The sequence below is a fragment of the Dromiciops gliroides genome, chromosome 1 (genome assembly GCF_019393635.1).
Source record: "Dromiciops gliroides isolate mDroGli1 chromosome 1, mDroGli1.pri, whole genome shotgun sequence".
NCBI classification, from domain to species: domain Eukaryota; kingdom Metazoa; phylum Chordata; class Mammalia; order Microbiotheria; family Microbiotheriidae; genus Dromiciops; species Dromiciops gliroides.
Genome location: NC_057861.1, coordinates 645,433,817 through 645,457,632, shown reverse-complemented (window position 1 = coordinate 645,457,632; position 23,816 = coordinate 645,433,817). Strand labels below are relative to the sequence as shown.

The window sequence follows — 23,816 nt, the reverse complement described above, 5'->3', positions numbered from 1 at the left end:
TTCCCTCTTATGCAGGAAGTCATTCCCCCATATGCTAGTGCCTTACCCTTTGTATGTGTGTGTGTGTGTGTGTGTGTCTGTGTGTGTGTGTGTGTAAATTGCACCAAGTTTTTTGGAACATCCTGTATCTATTTATCGATCTAGATCTAGATCTACACTGGGTGTCCCAAAAAACTTGGTGCCATTTTAAACTTAGTAACAATAGAAGTTATAATAAATGTTATAAACATCATTTAAATTTAATTATTTAAATAATTATATTAATTAGTTTGGTGAAATGTAAAGGGGGTTTTCTTTTAAATTTAATAAAATAATCACACTATCATTGTGTATTGTGTTGTGAATATTTCTGCTTGATACTTTCTCAGAAAAGTGAGTTGGTAGAGGAGGTGCTCTTGCTTGGTCACCTCAGTCAGTAATCTGATCATCATTAGATTTTTCCTTGGGGGGTCCATGTCAATACAATAATGTATGCATAAAAAGCTCATTCTTTGAATGATCTTGAGGCTAAGAATATTATTGCAGTATTTCCAGTCAGTAAATAACAGCTGACATATAACAAAAGACAGGGTTTCTGTTCATTTGTGATAATTGCTATATATTTTAAATTCTAAATAATCACCCTTTCAAATATTTTATACATTTGTAGCATTTATAACTGAAGTTATTAAAGTTTAAAATTGCAATAAGTCTTTTCATCAACTTATCTATTTATTAATCTTTCTATTTCTATCCTTCTACCTAGATATATACAAATATATGTGTTTATACACAAGAATATGCATATATGCATATGTAACACATTTATATTTTATATGTGCTTAATTATTTTCATATTATTTCTTGTTGAGAGTATGGTCTGTTTTTAACCTTTCTTTCTATACCTAGCACTTAGCAAGGTTCCTAGCACATCATACACTCTTAATGAATGGTAATTGACTCATTGACTGACCTTCCAGCTTCAAATTTATTATCTTCAGAAACTCCTCATAAACATAAGGTATATTTCTTTGCAATTTTGTTGTTGATTTTATATGTATGTATGTGTGCATGGATATGTATGTGTATATATATATATATATATATATATATATATATATATATATATGCATGTGTCTATGTACACACATATTCACACATACACATATATATTCAATCAAACAAGTTTAATGAGTTACTAAATCACAACCTGGAAAGTAAAACTTCATTTTAGTCATCAAAAAGCACTTAAGTATTTTTCGTTACCTAAAAGAAATAATTGTGTCCTCCTAGGAAGTGACTGACTCAATTAAAGATGTATTATTGAGATTTTGAGGCACTGGTCTCCCTTTTTATCCCTTTCAAATTGTAGAAGTGAATGTCTGAAATAGAGGTGGGCTTTTTTTTGCTCTTTAAATAGGAATTCTTCCCCCCTTCCATGTATCCAGAAAATAGAAATAATTATGTTTAGTTATCTTTGATTTCTGCATTTATTCTGTTGCATACTAATTGAAGAGATTTTTTAAAATGTTGTCAATAGCTAATCATGTAATTATGTCTTTCCTAGACGTTGTTGGGTCTATTTGAATGAGAGTTCATGAGTTCAATAAGTCCTCAGTTATTTCTGTTATTAAACTACTAGTGAGGTGTGATGGGGGGGGGGGGTATGTAAGCCCCTGGCTCACTACAAGAAAAATGAAAGGTCCTTTGTAGTTTTTCATGATCTGCCATTCTATATAGGAATATTTAGGAGATTAGTTTGATGATAATCAAGAAACACTCTATAAAATGTAGAGGATGTGGCCTACATGGAGAGAATTGTGCAAATTTAAATTCAATCAATATTTGTTAATTATAGAATATATTCAAAGCAAAAAGGTAATGTAGTATCCTGCATAAAAAACAAAAAACCATAGGAGTACTTTAGAGTCTAGAAACCTTGTATTCAGTCATATCACTGAACCTGGCCAGGCCATTTAACCACTTAGTGCACTAGACAGCTCTCTGATTACAAGTTGCCCAGAAGTTGTTGGTATGTACTGGTCTGGAGGTGTGGGGGAGGGAGTCTTCTCAGCAGAAATTTCTTATAGCAAAGGAAGCCCAGGTCTGGAACAATTGCAAAAAGAAAAACAGCAAGTGTGCAAAGGCCTGGGGATTAAAATTTCCTGTTCTCAGAGTGCATAAGCTTGAAGTATGGTATTAGCAATCCTTTTCCTCACCAAAAATGTTAGAAGAATCCCTTAAATCTTTTCAAAACATTATCTTCAGCTGCCTTAGTCAAATGGCAATAAGGATATTGACGTGTGTTGAACGAGTGTTAAAAACAAACTACTGTATTATTCCTTGGGATCAGAAAGAATTATAAAGGTTAAAAATTATGGCTATATAAAAAGTGTAAGTAACTTTTGCAGCCATAAATAAATATAGGTAAATATGCAAAATTATATGAGATATATACCTATTTTTCTTACCATCTTGCTTGTTAAGATACCCTTTTCCATGTTTAAAATAGTAAAGGAAAGGTTGTCAGTTGATTGGGAAAAAAGTTAAAACCCCATTTTTAGGTATATGAACTCTAGGCAATATAAACGTCCATCATTTTAGACATTCATTTTTCATGGCTATGAAATGATCTTGGGATTTGGCAGCATGAACATTTGGCCTAGATTCATTGGCTTGGCATTAGCTGGGTGCTCTCAGCCAACAGCTGTACTGGGTCTAGGCTACTAGACTATTTTTCACACCAAAAGCTTTAAATTGCACACCAGTAAATTGGCAAGGTCAATGATATTAGCCATATTACCATTCAAAACAATAAAAGATGATGGATTATTTGGAAAACTTTCCCTTTTATTATTCAGTTATAAGTATTTTTTTCAAAATGTGCAATATGATTGTTGTAATCAGATAAAACCCAGTGCAACTGGAGAGGAAGCAAAACAAGCAGCTATTTCAAACATATACATATGCATACTTTCATCTTTTGGACAATATTTGCTGTGGACTTTGTGCAGGGATTCTTTTATTCTGAAACCTGTTTGGGATGGGCACTTTGCTCTGCTTTATTAATACTGGCAGAAATGCTATTCTCCACAGTAGTTCCTTACAGATGCTTCTGCCATTGGCTTCCTTCTTTAGTTAGGAAAATAAAAGGGGAAAAAATGAAAACCAATAAGTGAGGGAAACTTCCATTTCGTGCTTAGAGCATTTTTGTCAATTGAAAGAACTGCATGGACCTCTTAGAGGCTATAAAGGTTTGGTTAAGACTTAGCAAAAAAATTAATATTAGATAAGTTTTTTAATAGGACTTTTATCAAAGGGTCATGATAATTCTAGAATAGGAAGTATGAAGATATTAATTTATGCAACAACAGCTATTAAGTGCCTACAATATGTAGTGCATCACTGTAGTAGCTATGATAAAAACATAAATCAGTAATTCTTGCTGCTTTTAAGAGGCTTATAATATAGAAAGTGGAGATAAACTATTATATGAAATAGGATTTAAAAGGGAGGGGAAGGAATATAATGAGTTATGATATCAAATGAGAAGAAAACACATATGTATATGGGTAAAAATTTATTATTTTAAATGTGTAGACAAAATTACCATAGAGAGGAAAAAAATCAATATTCTGCTTTCAGAATTATACACAACTATAGAATAGATGGGGAACATTTTACTTTTTTATGGATTTTTCTAGTGGTAAAAATGAATTTAAATAAATTAATTTGGAAATGAAACAAAAAGTTATATCATCAAAGATATAACCCCCCCCAAAAAATTTAATTTATTGTAGCTTCATAGAAATGTCTGAAGAAAGGATCATTATAAATTACAATTTCTGTTTCTTAATTAGGAAGTTGATCATATTTTATCAAGTTCATGCTACACATAAAATAATTTTAAAGTTAAGACAGTTTTAACCTCAATTTGCTTTTGGTCAATTATTTTCTGAGTTCCTTTCCTATGTGACTTTAATGATAAAAATACAAAAATAAATAGTATAATTATCAACCATTTATTATTAGCTTTAAATTCCTTATAGACACATACTGATTCAAAAATGTATAGCACCCCACAACTGCCAACAGAACTTCCCTCTCCCAAAAGGAAAAAACAACATAATATGCTGCTAAAGATATATAAATGTTTGAGTTTATCAATTACTTAATTGTCTGCTACTTTTATTTAAACCATTAAAAAATCTAAATGGATTTTAAAATAATATGCTGTTAATGATAATAAGTTGTTAGAAACATTAGGTAATACATATGTTAACAAAAGGTAAAATGTCTTGTTTTTTTCCCTTCACCAACTATATTTAAGGTTTGCTCAAGGTTACAATGTTCTCCTTGATAAAGAAAGCATAGTGTAGAGAGCTGAATGTTGAGGCTTGTAACTAGAGTTTTATAAATTGTATTTGATCAATATTCAGATCATCCAGGAACTACTTAAGTAATTTTATCTAGATATGTGAATAGACATGTTTGTTGCAATTATTTTGAGTCTTTTTTCCACCAAAGACAATTTGATGCTAATATTTTTAAACTTTAACTTATTTGTATTCCTTAATTCTCATGATTTCTATCAACAAAACCTTTCCATCAACAAAAGTCTGTGTTATTTAGCCCTTCTTACTACACCCTTCATACTCTGGTTAATTGCCAAGATCTATCTGTTTCTGAATTAGTTTACTTTGCCATTAGATGTTGGAACCAGACACAATTTAATAAATTGTATTTTTTCATACTATTTCTGATATCACCACATCTTTCTATCCAGGTAACATTGACTTTAACAAGGAAAAGCATAAACCAGATTATATCCTTTTCTTATGATCATTGTCAAGTATTTTCTAGTCATGATTTTTTTTTTCCGGGGCAATGAGGGTTAAGGGACTTGCCCAGGGTCACACAGCTAGTAATTGTCAAGTGTCTGAGGCCAAATTTGAACTTGGGTCCTCCTGAATCCAGGGCCAGTGCTCTATCCACTGTAGCACCTAGCTGTCCCCATAGTCTTTTAAAACTAAAACTTACCTTTTTTTTTTCAATGTAAAGAAACTTATTGGTAAATCAGAGAATCATGGAGCTTAGAGGGAAAAAGAAAGCAGGAATAGTTATGAAATTGTCTCATATAGATTATTGTCCACATCTTACTATAAATTATATCTCCCAGGAAATAGAAACCCTAAATTATCTTAGAAGACTTTTGTATCTTGCATATTGTAATTATCTAATAGATGTTTGTTTAAATGAATTCTAGTATTTCTTAAACTTTTCATTCTAGAAGTTTTCATTTGTCTCATTTCCAGGGCAGAAAGAATCAATATTGCTTGCCTGAGATGCATTTGAAAGATCATAAAGAATAAGATAAACACAGCCATAGGGGAGCAAGAACCCTAGTTAAGATTCCAGGTCATAAAGGAGTGCTTGCACTGGCTTGCAGGCCAGAGCATAGGCCAGGAAATTAGTGAGCATATTAGTGATCACCATTAGTGATTGTATCACTTTGGAAGAATTGAAAACTTTGACTCCCAGAAGTAGCTCTAAAAATAGCACCACAAATAAAAGCTTAAACTTAGGACAATGGTTCTTCCACCTCAGGAATAGAGCAAAACTTTAACATCCAGTTAAAAGTAAAAAAAAAAAAAATAGGCTGGAAAAATGAAAAAAAAAAAACAGAAAAAGATCCTAATCATAGAAAGTTACTATGGAGACAAGTAAGATCAAGACACAAACCCAGAACAAGATGTAAAACCAAAACAAGTACATGCAAACCCTCAATGAAAAATGTGAATTGGACACATGCCCAAAAAAAATTCCTGTAAGAGTTCAAAAAGGATTTCAAAGATAAAATAAGAGAGGTAGAAGAAAAATTGGGAGAAATTAATGCAAGAAAATTATGAAAAGAGAATCAACAGGGGGCAGCTAGGTGGTGCAGTGGATAAAGTACCAGCCCTGGATTCAGGAGGACCTGAGTTCAAATCTAGCCCCAGACACTTGAAACTTACTAGCTGCATGACCCTGGGCAAGTCACTTAACAGTTATTGCCCCCCACCCCCCCAAAAAAAGAGAGAGAATCAACAGCTTGGTAACAGAGGCATAAAAATACTGAAGAAAATAATACTTTAAGACACAGAATTGGCTAAACTACAAAAAAGTCATAAAATTTATTGAAAAGAAGAACTCCTTAGAAAGAGGTACAAGTATTCACTAAAGAAAATAATTCCTTGAAAATTAGAATTGGGCAAACGGACACCAATGTCTCCATGAGATATCAAGACACAGTAAAATAAAATAATTTTTTTAAATAGAAGGAAATGTGAAATTTATCATTGGAAAAAAACTGATCAGGAAAATAGATCATAGATTGATAATTTTAGAATTATTGGACTACCTGAAACAATGATAAATAAAAGAACCTAGACATTATGTTTCAAGAAATTATGTGGTAAAACTGGTCTGATATCCTAGAATCCAAGGTTAAAAAAATAAATTGAAATAATTCATCAATCACCTCCTGAAAAAGATCTCAAAATGATAATTCCCAGGTGTATTATAGACAAATAGTAGTCTTAGCTCTGGGGAAAAATTATTGTGTTTTTCTGATAAAGGCCTAATTTCTCAAATATATAGATAACTGATTGAATTTATAAGTAAACAAGCCATCCCTTAATTGATAAATGGTAAAAGGATATGAATGAGCAGTTTTCAAATGAAGAAAACAAAGTAAGCTATAGTCATTTTTAAAAATCTAAATCATTATTGATTAGAAAAATACAAATTAAAACAACTCTGAGGTTCTACCTCACACCTATCAGATTGGCTAATATGACAGAAAAGAAATATTACAAATGTTGGAAGGGATGTGGGAAAATTGGGAAACTAAAACACTCCTGGTGAAATACTGAACTGATGTAACCATTATGCTAAGCAATTTGGAACTATGCCTAAGGGCTATAAAATTGTATAGACCCTTTGACAGAGCAATACCACTACGAGGCCTGGAAGGAGAGTTGAAAGTAAAAGGGAAAAAATCCTCCATCTATGAAAATATTTACAGAAGCTCTTTTTCTTGTAGCAAAGAATTAGAAATTGAAAGGATGCCCATCAATTGGATGATAGTTGAACAAGTTGTGATATGTGATTGTGATGGAATACTAAAGTGCTATAAGAAATGGCATATAGCATGGTTTCTGAAAAGCCTAGGAAGACTTATAAGAATTGATATAAAGTGAAGTCAGCAGAACCAAGAGATCCTTTTCCACAGTAACAGCAATATTGCATGATGATCAACAGTAAATGATTTAGATATTCTCAGCAATACAATGATCCAAGGCAATTCCAAAGGACTTAATAAAAATGCTATCTACCTCCAGAGGTAGATGACATGGCACCTGCATGTAGATTTAAGCATACTTTATTTGGGGGGGGGCGGACATTGAGGGTTAAGTGACTTGCCAAGAGTCCCACAGCTATTTTGTCAAGTGTTTGAGGCTAGATTTGAACTTAGGTCGTCCTGAATCCAGGGCTGGTGGTTGATCCACTGTGCCACCTAGCTGCCCCACCAGCATACTTTTGTTTGTTTGTTTGTTTGTTTTTGTAATTGGTGGTTTATTTAACACAAATAAAAATGTGCAAATTTTTACTAATTTTCTTCACTCCTCAGTCTAGCGTTTGGATTGGTAATCTTGATGGCTAGCTGAGCTGCTCTCTCAACTATGACGTCCCAATTCTTCAAGGAAACATTGTGAGCAATTTCAGCACAGTAAGATTTGTTGCACATCAGCAGCACTTCTAGCTCTTTGACATTGTGCACCAGAAACTTCCTGAATCCACTTGGTAACATGTGTTTTGTATTGGCATCAAGATCTGGCCATTGAATCGTCTTTGCACTCTGTTGTCAATGCCTCTTGGTTTAGGCCAGTTTCTCTTGATCTTGACATATTGGTCTGACTGGTGACGAATGAACTTCTTGGTCCTCTTCTTGACGATTTTGGGCTTCACTAGCGGTCTGAGGGCAGGCATGGTGCCGGTGAAGAGAGAGCTGCCCCTCCTCGGGATGCGCCGAGGAAAAAAAAAAGCCAGTATACTTTTTTAAACTTTATTTTTCCTGGGTTTTGTTCTTCAGAGTTTTATTATTGTTGTTGTTATTATTATTTTCTTTATTTATTTTCCTTTCTTTTTAGGTGAGGGAGTGTTTTCTTTTGCAATGTGGTTAATATGGAAATATGTATTATATTACTGCACATGTTATAATCTATATAAATGTTCTTACCTCCTAAAGGAGGGGGGTAAAAAGAGGTGAAAGAAATTTAGAACTCAAAAATTATTAATTTTTTAAAGTTTTTGCATGTAATTGAGAAAAAGTAAAACTAAAACTTTTTTATTTTTTTAAATAAAGTATCATGAGTAGGTACAGGATTTTTTTATTAATGCAAAGACTAAACTGTGAAGGAAGAAAACTTTGTTTAATTATGTCACCACCCTCCCCATTTTGTATTCTTGTCCTAAGTCAGTGTCATCACCTTCTAAAGCATTTTTCTTATATGTTTAGTATGCTTCTTCCCCGTATCTCTTGTGCCTATAGTTAACCTGGTTTGAGATTCTTTACTCACCCTCAAATTTTAATGTTGAAAATCTTATCATATGGCCAATCTTGGGAGCAATATTTCTTTTTAATATGTACCAAAAACTTTCTGATAAATGGAAGAAAAATTGAGAGCAGAACTATAGGCACCAGCCACCAATTTTAGATAGCCTTATAGAAAATAGGAGAAGGAAGGATCAAAAATAACTTGAAATAACATCAGCCAAGTTGTCACATAGTATGACTGTGTACAAAAAGCCATCTCTGGTTGTGGGGATGAACGCATGCTTCACTTCTTCAAGAAAGCATACTTAGGAGGGCAGCTGGGTGGCGCAGTGGATAAAGCACCAGCCCTGGATTCAGTAGGACGTGCGTTCAAATCTGGCCTCAGACACTTGACACTTGCTAGCTGTGTGACCCTGGGCAAGTCACTTAACCCTCATTGTGCCACAAAAGGAAAAGCATACTTAGTTATTGTTAGTTTGCCTTCCACTAATCAACATCTCATCTTCCCTCTGATTTAGAAGACAGTCTTACAGAGTTTCTATTGACAAAATATTTATACTTTGGGATACCAAGTAATGAGACTCTCCAAACTTATCTAGGCTGGTTCTCAGCTAACAGATGTAGAATATGTCAAAATCTATATGAGATTTATAAATCTGGCATGTAGTATCACCTTGGCAAAGGCAGGGACTCCTCCATGCCATGATGAGATATTAAAGGAGGACTTTAGTGTAGAGTTCTATTTGTATTTAATGGGGATATATACATAGATCAATAGATGGATGGATGGTTAGGAAGTTGGGGGTCATGTGATGATGAAGTAATAATGTTGAATTTTTGTGAGTAGGTTTTGGATCATCTGCTAATTTTAAAGTCACACTTTATGGGGACAGGAAGTGGAGTATGTTTACTTATATGAAGATAACATGTATAGTATTACCTTTTCTCACTTATATTACAATGTGACATTTTGATAGATCTACATATAAACATGTTAATAATAAGCATGAAAATAGACCCCAAAGTTTGTGGAACAACAAAAATAATGATCAACAACCACCTGCACCATCACCAATCCAAATGCCAGAAATCCCGAACCTAGTTAGCAAAGTTTTCAAGGTCTTAAAAGGCTGAGCCAAAGCTGCACAGTTTGCGCATTTATCTTTGCATTGCCAGATGATTCCTAGGTCACATGCTGCCATGTTCCCATTTATTCTAATACTGTAATTACCATAGAAGTTAAATCATCTGTAGCAATTGTGTGTGTGTGTGTGTGAAGCATTCTTCAACAGCTAAGATAATGTGATTCAATATACAGAGTCTCCTTTGTAAAGCTTCCAGAAATCGCACCAGCCAATGCCACATTTAATTCCAGTATCACTAGAATGCTTAGCTTAAAATAAGAAATAATCTTCAAAAACAATAAGCATGGAGCAGATAGGTGGCGCAGTGGATAGAGTGGATTCAGGAGGACCTGAATTCAAATCTGGCCTCAGATCCTTGAAACTTACTGGCTATGTGACCCTGGGCAAGTCACTTAACCCCAATTGCCTCACCAAAAAAAATTTAAAAAAAACAATAAGTACTGGGAGCATGATTGACTTGTAATTTAAAATGGCTTCCAATTCTGTTCTTTCCCCCTCAGAATTTTCAAATGATACCCCACTTTATTCTCCTCTCCCAATAAAAAGAACCCCAGGAAAAGGGGCATACAACTAATCACCAATGCTGTGTAAATGAGAAATGGGAAAAAAGCAAACTGTTGACAGGCTTATTTGTTTCTACGTGTTAGAAAACTGTTTTCCTATTTCAACCTAGCCAAGAACTATGCAAACATGAATTGATATTCAAAGGATATTTATTGTTGTAGGATCCCTTCTGGCTTGTACATATCTATTTTCATTGCAGTTTATTAGCAATCAGTGGTTATTATTTGGCTCTAGTGTTTACAAACTATAATTCATTAGCCTCTTATCTTTTATTTATGAACCTATGTCAGATATAAGAAGCATATTATGTATTGTTTTGGATTGTGAGAGTTTTGCAACTTGATGTGGATTAACTCGGGTTTTTTCTGAAACTTCTTTTAAGAACAATACAGAACACATAAAGGGAGAAGCTTTTGATTTGTCAAGCAAAATTTACTGGACATGGATTGTATGCATAGCTGTGTGTATTCATCAGGATAGTCTGTGTGGTGGGCAATGAGAAAAGGCAAATATGGTAATGCCTTTTATAATTACTCAATTTTCTATGCATATGCTAATCCAGACCACAAAAGATAATATACCCATTTTCCAGTATTTAGGGATGAATGAGTTTTCTTTTGTATCCAAAACAAATATGCATTTTTAAAACAAAATGCTCTAAGTTTGAATTCTTAGCACTTGCATGAATTTCTATTTAATGAAAAGCAGCTTCACCCAGATGAAAATTTTTTCCCTCTAATAACAACACATAAAATTGGTACTATGACTATACATTGCAATTTAGCACTAGGTCAGAAGTTTTGTTTTGTTTTTAAAATTTTGTAGGGCAGTGAGGGTTAAGAGACTTACTCAAGGTCACACAGCTAGTGTCCAGTGTCTGAGGCCAGGTTTGAACTCAGATCCTCCTGAATCCAGGGCTGGCGCATTATTCGCTACATCACCAAGCTGCCCCTAGGTCAGAAGTTTTTAATCTTTTTGTGTCATGGATTCCATTGGCAATTGAAAGCTTATGGACTCCTCAAATTAATGTTTTTAAATGAATTAAACAAATTATATCATATTATTGTGGAGACCAATTATATTGAAAAAGTGATCAAAAATTTCTTTTAAAGAAGCCCACAAGTTCATGTACTCTAAGCTAAGAAAACTGATAGGTAGTCTTCAAAAAATGTTGATTTGATTATTTTCCACACCATCTAGCAAATATCTACATCGTTTTAGTTCACAGGGATGAAATGAAAACAAATTATATTATAGAGATTAAGACAGATACTAGGAAAGGCCCAAAGTGTTGTTGTAATTGTTATTTCTGAATTTGCTTTTGAAGAATGTCTTATCCAGTTTAAGCATATCGATTTGTTCTCAAAGAATAAGCTGTCTGTCTGAGAGCAACCACCATATTTTAGCATTGGATGCCAGTATACATTATTATACTTGCAATAACAAGCATAATGCTGTTGAATTAAAACTGACAAAATATATTAATATGTGTTCAAACAAAAATGGAGTTCAAATGTGACCACTTTCAATATATTTCTACACATTCATTATTTGCTATTTGAAAACTTTCTACACAACCACACACCATCAAAGACTCATAGAAGAGAATTTCATTTCCATTTCTTAAATACCATTTACTGAAATATCAATGAAGTAAAAATGAAAAACTGGAGAAAATTCCCTGAGCTGAGATGTTATAATTTATTGAATCAAAACTGAATGCCAGGTGGAGCCCACGTTTATAACCTGGATTTAAATTACAGCACAGATTCACTTACTATGTCTCCTGATCTTTAGAAGTCATAACTATATCTGGGAATCCAGCACTTATGCAATAAATCATTTATGTCAACATTCATACTTTGCTTGCAAGATTTCATAATGCAGAGTCTATCTTAAACAATCAATTTTCATTTGATAGACCTACCATTACAGAGTCCACATTCATGTTTAAATGAAAGTCCTAAAATAATAGCATTAAAACCGCTATTTGCTTAGTAGTATTATTACTGGGCCTGATTCTCATGATGAACTAGGAAAATTAAACTACTCCTTGATATTAAACTGCTTTGTGAATCCTACCAGGGTTATATGGGACAGTGAACATGTCACTTCAACTCTCTGGAGCTAAGAGTCTTTATATGTAAAAAGGGGGGATGAATTAAATAATTCCTAAGGTCCCTTCTGGCTCTAAATCCTATGGTCCAATATAGTCCTGAATTTCACAGAGTTTTCACTGTAAAATTGATATTTAGTTGATATTAAAAAAACAGATCAAACATTAAAATCAGAATAGACCAAAATGTACTTAAAAAATGAAAACGAGGGGGAAAATATTCGCTTGGAATTTGTCCACATAAATCATAAAGAATCAAGGCAGATTATGAAAAGCGAGACAGCTAAGTGGCACATTTGACAAAGCTCTGTGCTTGGAAACAGAAAGACTCATTTTCATGAGTTCAGATCCAGCCTCAGACAACTGCTAGCTGTATTACCCTGAGCAAATCACCTGACGCCGTTTGCCTCAGTTTCATCATCTTTAAAATGAGCTAGAGAAGGAGATGGCAAACCACTCCAGTATCTTTGTCATGAAAACCCCAAATGGGGTGTGAGAGAGAATCAGATACTATTAGAACAACTCAACAACAATAAAATGAAAAATGTACAGATAGATATAGTGAGAGGAGGGAGGGAGGAAAAGAGGTCTATTAGTCTAAAGCAATAGCTGGCACTTTAATATACTTGGAGTTTCTTTTACATTTTTAGAAATGATCTGGAAGAGGAAGTTTATAGTGAAATCTCCAAGTTTGCAAATGACAGTAAGCTCTTCTGCTCAGTGAAATGTCAAGTTGATGGTGATATACTGCAGGGGATGTCATAAGGCTGTGTGAGTGGATAGGAGCATAGCAGAGCTCTGAGGCCAGTACACATAATGTGTGCTGGTAATACATGTTATATACACTCTCAAGGCAGTAACAGTCCATATTTCTATAGCACTGTATGCTCTACAGTAAGTATTTAGTGAGTGGTAAAAAGTCAGACAGCTACTACGTGTCAAACGCCTGGACTTGAACCCAGTCCATCATATTAATCATTGTTGTTGTTGAACAACAGCTCCAAGTTCAATGCTATATATGAGTCCAAATTAAATATTTTGCATCATGAATAAATTCACTATGATGATATCAGCTCCATGTGGAACAGTCACTAAGAAGTCTTACAATGTGGGGTATTATCGGGAAGGGTTCAAGAAACAAAACTTAAAATAGCCTCATATTGTGTATATATCTATGATGTAAACATGCCCCGAATACTGCATAAAATGTTAAAGACCTAAGAAATCTATAGACCTAGGGAAGATCCAGAGAGAGGTAACTGAAATATTGAAGGGAATAGTAAACTTTCATGTTCAAACAAATGAAAAAAGTTGCTTCTGGAAGAGTGGAAATGTTCAATGATATAATAACATAAGAAAATAATGAATGGGATATATATATATATATATATATATATATATATATATATATATATATATATATATATATATATATGTATACACACACACACACACACAAGGCAGACTATATCAAGTGAATTCCACTATATTAATTGAAAAACTGTCTTAAATATTGAAAGAGTAGCTGGTTACACTGACTCTTCTATGGTCACGTGCTTTCCTGTGAAAGAGTTCCAAGATTTTTGTAAACTTAAGGTCTTTTGACTTGGGTAGTAATGTAGCTTGCAGATTATATATGTCACAGGCATCCTAACTTGCAATTAGAGATGGCTCCTTATTAACTATGTAGAATCAAATTATAAATTGGTTTCTTGGAGTAAAACACTCAAATTGTTATTCACAAAAGAATTTTCCTTTAAAGCAACTATTAATAATGATTAATATTTATATTTTATTTTATAATTTTCAAAGCCCTTTCTAAACTTTACCTTAGTTGATATTAAGAATGATCATGGAGGTGGAGCCAAGATGGCAGAGAGCAGCCAGCAAATTGCATGAGCTCTCCTTCTATTCCCTCAAAAAGAACATTAAATCAAGCCTCTAAATGAATTCTGAAACTACAGAACCTGCAAAGAGACAGACACAGTCTTCCAACCAGAGATAATTTAGAAGACTTCAGGAAAGGTTGGTCTCACTCGGGCAAAAGGGAGGTTCAGATCACCACAATGCAGGGTGTGGGAGAGGGTCAGGGCAAGTCAGCAGGAAGCTGTGGGCTACAGTGGAGCAACTGAGGCCCTTGGATCCTGGCACAACAAGCTGGTGGCACAGCAGAACAGTGGCGAAACCCACCTGCACCAGCTGAGAAGGCAGGTTGCCAGCTGGAAGGATACCCATAGGACAGGCGCCAGAAGGCCTACTGATCCCAGTGTGCTCTGACAGGAAGTACAGGGCTAGGTCCACTCTTCCCAGCATGTTCTGACAGGAAGTACAGGGTGGTGAAAAATCTACAAGCCATAGAGGCCTCAGTGTAGAGAACCAGTGACACAGCCCCTATATCCCAGCAGAAGAAGCTTGAAACAGGGACCCTGGTGCCCCCAGAGGAGACCACAACTTTAAAAAAAAAATTTTAAATATATAAGCTACACTATGAGTAAAAAACAAAAAAAGAGCTCTCACCATTGAGAGCTTCTATATTGAGAGGGAAGAGACAAACACAAATTCAGAGGAGGACAATACTCCCAAATTGCCTACATGTGAAGCCTCAAGACTGGAGATGAATTGTTCTCAAGAACAAAAAAGCCTTCTGGGAGGAGCTCAAAAAGAATTTTAAAAATCAATTGAGAGAAATGAAAGCAACACAAGAAAAGTATGAAAAAGTATCAGCAGCTTGGAAAAGGAAGCACAAAAATTGACTGAAGAAAACAATTCCTTAAAAAATTCATTTGGCCAAATGGAAAAAAAAAGGTGCATAATCTCATTGAAGAAAACAATGCCTTAAAAATTAAAATTGGACAGTTGGAAAGATAATGAATCCATGAGACACCAGGAATCAGTCAAGCAGAATCAAAAGGATGAAAAAATAGAAGAAAATGTGAAATACCTCACTGGAAAGACAACTGATCTGGAAAACAGATCCAGGAGAGACAATTTGAGAATCCTTGGACTGCCTGAAAGTCATGATCAGAAAAAGAGTCTAGATACCATATTCCAGGAAATTATGCACTGATATTATAGAATCAGAGGATAAAATTGTCATTGAAAGAATTCACCAATCACCTCCTGAAAGAGACCCCTAAAGGAAAATTCAAAGGAATATTGTAGCCAAATTCCAGAATTATCAGGTGAAGGAGAAAATACTCCAAGCAGCCAGAAAGAAGCAATTTAAATATCATGAAGCCACGGTCAGGATTGCTCAGGACCTAGAAGCTTTAATATTAAAGGTTCACAAGGTTTGGAATATGATATTCCAGAAAGCAAAGGAGCCTGGACTGCAGCCAAGAATCTATTACCCGGCAAAACTGAGCATTCTCTTTCAGAAGATAAGATAAACATTCAATGGCACTGGGGACTTTCAAGGTTTCCTGAGGAAAAGACCAGAAATGAATAGAAAACTTGATCTTAACATACAAGACCCAAGAGAATATTAAAAAGATAAACAGGGAAATAAACTTACTCACTTAGGTTAAACTGTTTACATCCCTACATGGGAAGATAATACTTATAACTCTTGAGAACTATAAATGTAATTGGGCAGACAAAAGGATTATACAAAGAGTGTATAAGTATAAATTGTTTTGATGTGATAACATAAAGGAAATTAAGGGGTTAAAAAGAGAATTTATAGTGAGAAGAGGAAAGGGAAGGTAGAATGGGGTGAATTACATCATGTGAAGAGGTGAAAAAAAATAGAGAGAAAGAAGGGAGGGATGAAAATTGTTTCAACCCTAGTCTTATTAGATTTGATTCAAAGAGGGAATAACATATATGTTCATTTAGACAAAGAAACTTAGCTTATTCTTTAGGAAAATAAAAGGGGAAGGGGAGGGGGGACTGATAGAAGGGAGAGCAAAAGCAAGGGAGAAAAGGGTAAAGAAAAGGGAGGGGGTAATAAAAAGGGAGGGCAGATTGGGGGAGTCAGGGGTAAGAAGCAAAATGTTGGTGAAGAGGAATAGGGTGAAAGAAGGGGGGAAGTTCAAAGGGGGTAAATAGAATGGAGGGAAATAGACCATAATAATAACTGTGAATGTGAATGGGATGAACTCTGCTATAAAACAGAAGTGAATTGCAGAGTGGATTAAAAACCAGAATTCTACAATATGCTGTTTACAAGAAATGCATTTGAAGCAGAGAGATACACACAGAATAAAGGTAAAAGGCTGGAGCAGAATAAATTATGCTTCAGCTAAAGTAAAAAAAGCAGGGATAGCAATCCTTATTTCAGACAAAGCAAGGCAAAAATAGATCTCATTGAAACATATAATGAAGGAAACTAGATCTTGCTAAAAGGCACTATAGATAATGAAGTAAAATCAATATTATATATGTATGTGCCAAGGGGTATAGCATCCAAATTCTTAGAGGAGAAGTTAAATGAGTTACAGGAGGAATTAGACAGTAATACTATACTAGTGGGGGATCTGAATCTCCCCCTCTCAGAATTAGATAAATCTAGCCAAAAAATAAATAAGAAAGAAGTGAAAGAGGTGAATAGATTACTAGAAAAGTTAGACATGATAGATGTCTGGAGAAAATTGAATGGGGATAGAAAGGAATATACCTTTTTCTCAGCAGTACATGGCACATTTTCAAAAATTGACCATGTATTAGGGCACAAAAACATCATAGACAAATGTAGAAAGGCAGAAATAGTAAATGCATACTTCTTAGATCATGATGCAATAAAAATTACATGTAAGAAAGAGCCATGGAAAAGTAGACTGAAAATCATTTGGAAACTAAATAATTTCATTCTAAATAATGAATGGATCAAACAACAATTATAGAACCAATCAATAACTTTATCCAAGAGAATGACAGTAATGAGACAACATACCAAAATCTATGGGATGCAGCCAAAGCAGTGCTTAGGGGAAAATTTATAGCTCTAACTGCTAACATGAATAAAAAAAGAGAAAGAGATCAATGAATTGGACATGCAACTTAAAAAGCTGGAAAGAGAACAAATTTGAAATCCCCAATTAGATACAGAACTAGAAATCCTAAAAATTAAAGGAGAAATTAATAAAACTGAAAGCAAGAAAACTATAGAATTAATCAATAAAACTAAGAACTGGTTTTATGAAAAAACCAATAAAATAGATAAAATATTGGTTAATTTGATTAAAAAAAGAAAGAAGAAAACCAAACTACCAGTATCAAAAATGAAAGGGATGATGTTATCACAAATGAAGTGGAAATTAAATAAATAATTAGGAATTATTTTGCTCAACTGTATGCCAATACATTTGACAATCTAAATGAAATGGATAAATATTTATAAAAATCCAAACTGCCCAGGTTAACTGAAGAAGAAATAAAATCCTTAAATAAGTCCATATTAGAAAAAGAAATTGAACAATCCATTAATGAACTCCCTAAGAAAAATTCCCCAGGGCCAGATGGGTTTATGGGTGAATTCTACCAAACATTTGAAGAACAATTAATTCCAATATTATACAAATTATTTGGAAAAACAGGTGAAGAAGGAGTTCTACCAAATTCGTTTTATGACACAAATATGGTGGTGATACCAAAACCAGGCAGAACAAAAACAGAGAAATAAAATTATAGACAATTTCCCTATTGAATATTGATGCTAAAATCTTAAATAAGATATTAGCAAGGATATTACAGAAAGTGATCACCAGGATAATACACTATGACCAGGTGGGATTTATACCAGGAATGCAGGGCTGGTTCAACATTAGGAAAACTATCAACATAATCAACCACATCAATAAGAAAACTAACCAAAATCATATGATTATCTCAATAGATGCAGAGAAAGCTTTTGACAAAATACAGCACCCATTCCTAATAAAAATACTTGAAAACTTAGGAATAGGTGTAGCTTTCCTTCAAATAGTAAGCAGTATCTATTTAAAACCATCCACAAGCATTACATGTAATGGAGATAAGTTAGAGGCCTTCTCAGTAAGATCAGGGGTGAAACAGGGATGTCCATTATCACTTGTATTATTCAATATTGTACTAGAAATGTTAGCTTTAGCAATCAGAGAAGAAAAAGAAATTAAAGGAATTAGAATAGGCAAGGAGGAAACAAAACTACCACTCTTTGCAGATGATATGATGGTATACTTAGAGAATGAACTCAAAAATTACTTGAAACAATTAACAACTTTAGCAAAGTAGTAGGATATAAAATAAATACACATAAATCATCAGCATTTCTGTACATGACCAACAAAGTCCAGCAGCAAGAGATAGAAGGAGAAATTCCATTTAAAGTAATGGTAGATAATATAAGTACTTGGGAGTCTACTTGCCAAGACAAACCCAGGAACTATATGAACACAATTACCAAACACTTTTCATACAAATCATACCAGATCTAAATAATTGGAAAGATATCATTTTATTATGGATAGGCAGAGCTAATATTAAAAATGACAATTCTACCTAAATTAATTTACTTATTCAGTGCCATACCAATCAGACTACCTAAAAATTATTTTATAGAGCTAGAAAAAATAATAACAAAAATCATCTGGAAAAACAAAAAGTCAAGAATATCAAGGGAAATAATGAAAAAAAAATGCACAGGAAGGTGGGTTAACTGTACCAAACCTGGAGCTTTACTATAAAGCAACAGTCATCAAAACTATCTGGTACTGGCTAAGAAATAGAGTGGTAGATCAATGGAATAGGCTAGGCACAGTAGACACAGTAGTAAATGACATTAGCAATGTAGTGTTTGATAAACCCAAAGATTCCAGTTTCTGGGATAGGAACTCAGTATTTGACAAAAACTGCTGGGAAAACTGGAAGATAGTATGGCAGAAATTAGGCATAGATCAACATCTGACACCTTATACTAAAATAAGGTCAAAATGGATACATGATTTAGATATAAGAGGTGATACCCTAGGCAAATTTGGAGAGAAAGGAACAGTCTACCTTTCAGATCTTTGGAAAGGAGAACAGTTTGTGTCCAAACAAGAGATAGAGAATATTATGAAATGCAAAATGGATGATTTTGATTACGTTAAATTAAAAAGTTTTGTACAAACAGAAGCAATGTATCCAAAATTAGAAGGGATGCAGAAAGCTGGAAAACAATTTTTATGGCCAGTACTTCTGATAAAGGTCTCATTTCTAAAATATATAGGGAACTAAATCAAATTTATAAGAATCCAATCATTCCCCAATTGAGAAATGGTCAAAGGATATGAACATGTAGTTTTCTGATGAAGAAATCAAAGCTACCTATTCCCACATGAAAAATGCTCTAAATCACTATTGATTAGAGAAATGCAAATTAAAACAACTCTGAGGTACCACCTGACACCTATCAGATTGGCTAATATGACAAAAAAGGAAAATAATAAATGTTGGAAAAGCTGTGGGAAAATTGGAGCACTGATGCATTGTTGGTGGAGCTGTGAATTGATCCAACCATTCTGGAAAGCAATCTGGAATTATGCTCAAAGGGCTATAAAGCTGTGCATACCCTTTGACCCAGGAATACCACTTTTGGGTCTTTTTCCCAAAGAGATCATAAAAAAGGGAAAAGGACCCACATGTACACAAATATTTATAGCTGCTCTTTTTATGGTGGCAATGAATTAGAAATTGAGGGGTTGCCCATCAATTGGAGAATGGCTGAACAAGTTGTGGTATATGAATGTAATGGAATTATAATGTGCTGTAAGAAACAATGAGCAGGAGGAGTTCAGAGAAACCTGGAAGGACTTGCATGAACTGATGATGAGTGAGATGAGCAGAACCAGAATAATATTGTACACAGTATCATCAACATTGTGTGTTGATCTACTGTGATGGACTAGATTCTTCTTACCAATGCAATGGTACAGAAGAGTTCCAGGGGACTCATAATGGAAAGGAATCTCCAAATCCAGGGGAAAAAAAGAACTGTGGAATATAGATGCTGATTGAACCATACAATTTCTTTTGTTTTTGGTGCTGTTGTTTTTCTATTTTGAGGTTTTTCCTCATTGCTCTGATTCTTCTCTTATAACATGACTAATGCAGAAATATATTTAATGTTATATATATAACCTATATCAGATTACCTGCTGTCTAGGGGAGGGGGGAGGGAATGGAGGGAGGGAGAAAAATCTGAAATTGGAAGGCTTGTATAAACAAATGTAGAGAACTATCTTTACATGTAATTGGAAAAAATAAAATACTTTAATCAAAAAAAAAGAATGATCATAATGTTGCTATGCTATAAATATAATTCATAAACATGTCAACAAATCTATAATTTAATGGTTATATATTCCTTCTACCTGTTTTGGTCTCAAAACTGTCATACTCTTTCATCCTATGTGATACTTGCCCATATCATTCCATAAATTCTCCATATGCATTGCAGATTTTTGTTATTACTAATTTATTTTAGTGTTTTATTAATATGAGTACAACTCTTGAGCTCTTCCCTTCTTGTTCTTCATTTTGTGAGAACCATAGACATGTTATCAGCTAAGATATCCACACAGGATAAACAAAATGGAATAAGAAAGCACATTGTCGCAGCAGCTAGATGGCACAGTGGATAGAGCACCAGCCCTGGAGTCAGGAGGACCTGAGTTCAAATGTGGCTGCAGACACTTGACACTTACTAACTGTGTGACCCTGGGCAAGTCACTTAACCCCAATTGCCTCACCCCCCCAAACAAAAAAGAAAGAAAAAAAAGCACCTTGTCCTGTGTATGGATGACATGTATCATTATCCCTAACTTACTAATCAAGAAACTGAGACTCACAAAGTTTAAGTAACATGCACAGAATAACACAACTAGTTTTCATGAGGCACTTAGTTTTAAAGAATAATAAGAAGCATACATCATGGGCATTTATTTTTATTTTATTTTATTTTTATTTTTTTTACATGGCAATGGGGGTTAAGTGACTTTCCCAGGGTCACACAGCTAGTGAGTGTCAAGTGTCTGAGGCCCGATTTGAACTCAGGTACTCCTGAATCCAGGGCCAGTGCTCTATCCACTGTGCCACCTAGCTGCCCCATCATGGGCATTTATGAAACTCATATAAAGAAGATGACTAGGCTAGTGAACAGAGTGAGGACACAGCCACAATCATTGATAGAAAATGAGGGAAATATGTAGAGGCTGCCACATGGCTGGGAAGGTGCAGGAAAAATACCATCTAAAGGTTTCATTGTATGATTTTGGAACAAAAAAATAAATCAGAATTTATTAAAACTCCAATTTAGGCAGAGATACTAGGACAGGGATTCCCCTCCATTTATCCACAAAAACATCAGAGACAGACTGATCTCTTAGAGGGATTGAATCTACTTCCACTGCCTCCACTTTCCAACTCTATATTCCCTTTCAAATTTCATTTTGTGTGTGTGTGTGTGTGTGTGTGTGTGTGTGTGGGAAGAGAGAGAGAGAGAGAGAGAGAGAGAGAGAGAGAGAGAGAGAGAGAGAGAGAGGGAGGGAGATAATTGTGATCTTCTCTGTATTAGAGAGAATGTTAGCATGTTGAAGAAGGCATATCAAATTCTGGCCTGTAAAGTACCAACTGACCTTGATTAATTTTTAGGGACCTCATTTATCTTAGAAATTTTAAATCTTAGTAGAATATTATTCCAGAATTGTCAACACACTCAGTATATCCTTGTGCATGTTGAGTCTAATCTACTATGCTTTGTACTTCTTTTTAAGAGGCTTTAACCATGAGATTATGTGACCATCTCAGTGAGGCTTCTCTCTTGAAAGAGGAATGTAGTGGAACATTGAAGACTTCTGGCTTCACTTTTACAAACTCAGTATTCCAGGTTTTTCTACTGCAACTCGATATCTACTTGAAAACAAATAGTCACAGATTTCTACAGTAGCCATTCTTGCTCCCCTCCTCTACGATCCCTTCCATCCCCAATTAGTACCCTAGGAAGCAAGCCACCAATAATAATACCCTTAGGGAACTTATTACGTTCACAGTTAGTATGAACTAAAAGTTTGAATGTATTGAAGAAAGGTAGAAATAAACTCATGGATGGTAGTTCCATAATTGTTAAGCTGGAAATCATGGAGATATTTCAACATTGCTGATTCTCCTCAAATGTGCTTTTCTGGTATGTAAAAAAAAATGAACATTTAAGGGCATGAGTTTATTTATGTTTGGAGCTCTGGTGCTACATAACATCCCTTGTACATAGCATCTAATTGATCTTGCTTTGAGATTTAAGGCTGTTTGTGGATTGTGCATTGTTTATGATTTACTTACAATGTTTGTTTTCACTAGCTTCAAAAACGTTTTGATTATGTTGCGTATATCATTGACTCAAGAGGCCCTCTGTTTGTGTCCTGAAATGATCAATGTTTGACACATTTTAACATCCTTTGATCTTGCAAAATCTGCACAAGGCAAAAGGCTTGTGTAGAATGCACTTTAGGGAACAAGATTCTCACACTTGAAAGCATCATGCATCTATACATATGAGTCATAAACAGAAAAGCATTTAAAGGACAGGACTTTGATATTTTTCTTTCATTTTCTATTACTTTGATGACTCTAAGAGCTTGTTTTTGGTCTCTGTACTACATTTTTGTCATTTTCTGTTAAATGATGCTGCTGTTCATTGTTCATAACATTCTAAATTACTCTTTGATAAAATAAGAGTTTAATTGGAAATCTATAACTAGCTTTAAGGGAGTTATTTTATTTGGATAGGAAAAAAACTAACATTTTTATTTTATTAACCTCTAATTTATATTTTGTTTTTACTCCAAGTATAAATTAAATATATTGTAACAATTGGAATAACACCACCTGCTGGAGACTTACTGTAGAAGAGTTCCGCCCATGAAGAGAAGGTCTTTGAGGGCAAGACCAGGAGTCTTTTCTTTGGCGTCAGGAAGTGATGCGGCCTAGTGGGAGGAAGAAGGAAGAGACTGGCTCGGTCTCACTCTGTCCTTTGGACTCTGGTGGAGAGCGGGGCTAGAAATGTGCTCTCCCTTTAATAGAAAGGAACCTAGGCCTTTCTCTCTCTCTTTACCAAATTCTTATTCTCCTTAATAAATGCTTAAAAGTCTAACTCTTGCTAAAGCTTATAATTTATTGGCAACCACTCATTAGATATTTTAGACAGACTAGCTAGAATTTTAGCCCTTAACAATATATACACATATATATATACATATATACACACATATATACATACACACACATATATACATATATATACATACATATATATATATATATATATATATATATATATATATATATATATATATATATACTGAGAAAGGATCTACAAGCTTCACTAGATATCCAGAGGAGTATATGATACAATTTTTTTTTAATTTAAGAATTCCTCTTTTAAAGAACTTCTTACTTT

General features: G+C 34.2%; 1 protein-coding gene and 1 pseudogene across 1 annotated transcript in view; one reads left to right on the top strand and one right to left on the bottom strand.

Moving 5' to 3' along the window:
- PTPRD (protein tyrosine phosphatase receptor type D) overlaps positions 1-23,816 on the top strand; it is a 2,680,207-nt gene that overhangs the window by 1,316,731 nt on the left and 1,339,660 nt on the right.
- Positions 7,631-8,059, bottom strand: LOC122731727 (annotated as a pseudogene).